Genomic DNA, 5,226 nt, shown 5'->3' with positions numbered 1-5,226 from the left:
AGAGCACATTTTTAACATCTAGTCCAGTTCGGACTGGTGCCAGGGCCACCGCATGAGTTATCTCACGCTTCATTTGTTCAAAGGCTTGGCGTTCAGGGCCCCACTCAAATTGGTTCTTTTTTACGAGTCACTCGATAGAGAGGCTCACAATGTGGCTGTGGTCAGGAATGTGCATTCTCCAAAAACCTACAACGCCCAAGAAAGTCTGTGTCTCCTTTTTATTAGTAGGTGGAGACATTGCTGCAGTTTTGTTGATCACCTCCATTGGGATCTGACGACGGCCATCTTGCCATTTTATTCCTAAAAACTGGATCTCTCGTGCAGGTCCCTTGACCTTGCTTCGTTTTATGGCAAAACCAGCATCCAAAAGAATAGGAATTATTCTCTCACCTTTTTTGAAGACTTCTTTCGCTGTGTCGCCCCATACGATGATGTCATCAATGTATTGCAAGTGTTCTGGAGCTTCACCTTGCTCCAGCGTGGTCTGGATCAGCCCATGGCAGATGGTAGCACTGTGTTTCCACCCCTGGGGCAAGCGATTCCATGTGTACTGGATGCCCCTCCAGGTGAAAGCAAACTGCGGCCTGCACTCTGCTGCTGCAGGAATAGAGAAAAATGCATGAGCAATGTCAATTGTAGCATCGCACTTCACTGCCTTTGACTCCAGTTCGAATTGCAGTTCTAGCATGTCAGGCACAGCAGCATTCAGTGTGCTGTAACTTCATTCAGGCCACGATAGCCTACAGTTGGTCTCCACTCGTCACCAGACTAACGCACTGGCCAGATTGGGCTGTTAAAAGGTGAGCGGGTCTTACTGATCACACCCTGGCTTTCCAATTGACGGATCGGCTTCTGGATAGGAATCAAAGAGTCTCGACTGGTGCGATATTGCCGGCGATGCACCGTCGTGGTAGCAGTTGGCACCTGCTGATCGTCAACCATCAGCAGTCCTACAACAGAAGGGTCATCTGAAAGACCCGGTAAATGAGACAGTTGTTCAATTTTCTCAGTGTCCACAGCTGCTATACCAAATGCCCACCTATACCCTTTTGGGTCCTTAAAATACCCTCTCCTGAGGTGGTCTATACCAAGGATGCACGGAGCATCTGGACCAGTCACAGTGGGATGCTTTTGCCAGTTTTTTCCAGTTAGGCTCATTTCAGCCTCTACAACAGTCAGCTCCTGGGATCCCCCAGTCACTCCAACAATATTGATGGATTGCGTTCCTTTATAATCAGAAGGAATTATTGTGCACTGAGCACCAGTGTCCACTAAAGCTTTGTACTCCTGGGGGTGTGTTGTACCAGGCCATTGTATTTGTACAGTCCAATAAACTCTGTTATCCCTTTCCTCCACCTGGTTGGAGGCAGGGCACCTCTAATTCCTGTTTTGCACAGTCTCTGGGTGTGAATTAGAGGTTCCTTCAAGAGCATCACAATCTCTTCTGCTCCTTTTGTAAACTGGAGCAGCCACCTTCCTAGGAGTTTTTCCTTTTATCTCACGTACTCGTTCCTGAAGTTCTGAGGTCGGCCTTCCATGCCACTTATTCATGTTTTCTCCCTGCTCATGTAGGAAGAACCACAGTGAACCTCTTTTTGTGGGCTGCCTCTGCCCTCTCTCTCGAGATTGGAAACGCCTTCTCCTAACAGCTGAAACATAGGTTTGTGCAGGTCGTGAACGGTACGAGTCTGCTCTGAGCTCTTGGATTTCTTGCAACAGCTTTTCAAACCGGTCATCAGATTTTTCACACAGTTTCTCCACAGCGGAGACACAAGCCCGTAGAGAACCAGCAAGGCTGTCCTCAAAGTTCCGGAGCTGCTCAATCACTTCATTAATTTCTTGTGCACCTCTAGCCGACCAGACCATTCCTGCCAATGACTTAGCATATGCAGGTGGTGCACTTTGTACAAATCTGCGCCACATAGATCGTGTACAATTGATTCTATCTGGGTCTGTCCCCTCTTGGCTGTTTGGTCCTAGATAGATGATCTCTCGCACAGCTCATTCTCTCAGGAACTGGATACCTCTCTCCATAGTATTCCATTTCCCCAACTTGGATATACAATCTTCCTTGTAGGGAAATCTGACTTTCATAGCTGCAGGAGTCGGGTCCAGAGAGTAGCGGCATTAGACTCTCTTGAAATTGCCCTATCAATGGTGGAATCTTTTGACAGAGATCCCAGCTGCCTGGCTTCACCACCTTCTAATTCAATTGTTTCTGCCCCATTGTCCCAGCATCGCAGCAGCCAGGTTAAAATATTCTCACCTTCACGACGACTGAAGTCTTTTCGCAGGTCTCTCAGCTCACCTGGAGAAAAGGACCGAGTGGTGGTCACTTCATCTCCTCCCTATCCTGATGATGCCCCTTGGGTTGATGTTGGCCCTGTGCCGTCACCTGCTGCACGGGTGGTCTTTCTGGTGACTTTCTTACAACCAGCAACTGATGCTGATATGGGTTCACCATCATCTGATTCATTTCCAGAGTCTGAATGACTGTCACAGTGATTGCTGTGGTTACAGCAGCAACAGTGCCCAGTGTGTGAAGGCGGGGGGGCTGCCTTGTCAGCCTTTGAGGCTGGAGAAGTAACGTTATCTGCAGCGCCCTTGGCAGAGGAGCAATGCAGAGGAGCTGGAGCTTCAGCCTGCGAAGCCGCGGTTGGGGGGCAGTGGCTGCAGCAGCAGCTTTGGCTGTTTTGCCTTTTCTCGAGCGGCCAGGAGTGCTTTTTGCTAAAGCTTCCGAAGACGCACCGCAAATCTCAGGACTAAAAAGAGACGCAAACCTCCTATTGAACCTCATTTCTCTTAACAGTAACACAAACTGACACACATTCAGCAAACCAGATAACACCATCACAGTTCTACAAAGCTCCAAGGGTATTCAAAGTTCTCTAACACATTTGCAAACTGTCCCAGCGAAATCACAAAAGTATTGTTAGTCAGCCTTTCTAAAGATTCGCTTGACCAATTAGCAAATATAGAGCCATTCTGCTCTTTAATCTCTCCTGGAGGTTTTTCAAGGTAAAGCAAAAACGAGTAAAAATACATTAGCGGCTGCAGTATAATGAAATAAACCAGTGCCAAACCACACAGGATCATCATCACGACTAAATAATATCTGAATCAAACAGACGCGCGAGTATCACAACTCTATGAGCTAGCACCGTGCCAAGAAAATTGGAAGGTACGTCAGAGCAGTAGAAAAGCCAAAAATCTCCAAATTTACCCCGTTCTCTGGCCCCACATTGGGCGCCAATTATCTGTCGAGGGTTAGGATTGCGGGGTGACAATCAAACCCTGGCAGATGTGTTGTCAACCTCCTCTCCCCCCCACTTCCCCCTTTTGCCCCTCCCTCTCCCCCCTTCCCACTCAGCACAGGCGATCGGGAGGGAAAGAAGGACAGAGGGGAGAGAGCTGGAAAAGTTCAAGATGTTTTACTGATGCTACTGATAAGAACAGAGAAAATAATACAAATATACAAAACCCATCTTGTAAGTCTCAGCAACTGCAGAGCCAGCACCCAAAGTCCTGGATCAGACTCTGCAGCCAACCGGAGCTGGATTCAGTCTCTCACTGGCCTCCGTTCGCAGGGACGACCAGCAAGGTCCTCTCCTGATGTCGGCCATGAGGAAAAAAGGGAAAAGGCAAAGGGGACGAGATCCTCGTGATCTCCCACTTTTATATGAAGTATTCACGTGAATGGAATGTTATTCACCGTTGGTCAGTCTCTCGGACATCAGTTTTCTCGTTGCCCCTCTCGCGAGATGTCCATCCGTGCTTATCAATAAGTTTGCATTCCCTTGCTGGGTTTGCCAAAACATGTGTCTGGTTCTCCAGGAAAATGCAGCTGACATGAAGGCTTGAGCTGACAGGCAAATTCACTAAAAGAGAAACTTGTTTTTAACAAAACCAGGACACACCCCCACACACTGCACCCCAAATCCTGCACCCCCAAATCCTCCAGCCCCATGTCCCAAACCCCCAAACCCTGCACCCTCAAGTCTTGCACCCTAATTCTGCCTCCCCAAGACCTGCACCCCCAAACCCTGCACCACTAAACCCTGCACCCCCAAACCCTGTACCCCAAATCCTGACCCCCACAAGTTGCACCCTAAAAACCTGCACCCCAAATCCTGTCCTACCAAACCCTTCACCCCAAACCCCTTCACCCCAAGATCCTGCTGCCCTAAACCCTGCACCCCAAAATCATCCCTCCCAACCCTGCCCCCCAAACCCTGTCCCCCTAAAGCCTGACCCCGAAACCCTGCTCCCCAAAACCCTGCTACCCCCAATCTTGCACCCCCCAACTCTGCACCCCCAGATTCTGCTGCTCCAAACCCTGCACCCCCAAATCCTCCAGCCCCACGTACCGATCTCCCAAACCCTGCACCCCACAACCCTGCACCCCACAACCCCTTCACCCCCAAATCCTGCACCCCCAGCCCTACCCAATAAAATTTCCACCCCCAAACCCTGCCCTACCAAGCCCCCCACCGCAAACCCCTTCACCCCAAGATCCTGCTCTCCTATACCCTGCACCCCCATATCCTCCTTCCCCAAACCCTGCACCCCAAAACACTGCACTCCAAACCACTGCACCCCTAAATCCTGCAACCCCAAATCCTGGCCCCCAAACCCGGCACCCCAAACTCCTGCACCCAAGGATCCTACTGCCCTAAACCCTGAACCCCCAAATCCTGCACCCCTGGAACCTGCAACCCCAGACTCTGCAGCCACAAATCAGGCCCCGCAAAATCCTTGCACCCCCAAATCCTGCACCACCTAATCCTCCAACCCCCTAACACAACCCCCTAACCCCTTGTCCCCAGGGTCCATTGTGACACCCTGGGGATCCCCCTTGTCCCCAGGGCCCATTGTGACACCATGGCGGACCCCCTTCTCACTGAGGACCCATTGTGACACCATGGGGTCCTCCCCTTGTCCTCAGGGCCCATTGTGACATCCTGGGGACTCCCCTTTGTCCCCAGGGCCCATTGTGGCACCATGGGGACCCCCTTTGTCCCCAGGGCCAATTGTGACATCCCAGGACCCCCCTTTGTCCCCAGGGCCCATTGTGACAGGGTGGAGATCCCCCTTGTCCCCAGGCCTGTTGTGATGTCCCAGGACTCCCCATTGTCCCCAGGGCCCATTGTGACACCTTGGGGACCCACTTGTCCTAAGGGCCCATTGTGACATCCTGGGGACCCCCTTGTCCCCAGGGCCCATAGT

This window comes from Patagioenas fasciata, chromosome 35 (assembly GCF_037038585.1).
Source record: "Patagioenas fasciata isolate bPatFas1 chromosome 35, bPatFas1.hap1, whole genome shotgun sequence".
NCBI lineage: Eukaryota > Metazoa > Chordata > Aves > Columbiformes > Columbidae > Patagioenas > Patagioenas fasciata.
The sequence above is the reverse complement of the archived record's forward strand: the minus strand, read 5'-3'. Positions refer to the sequence as shown.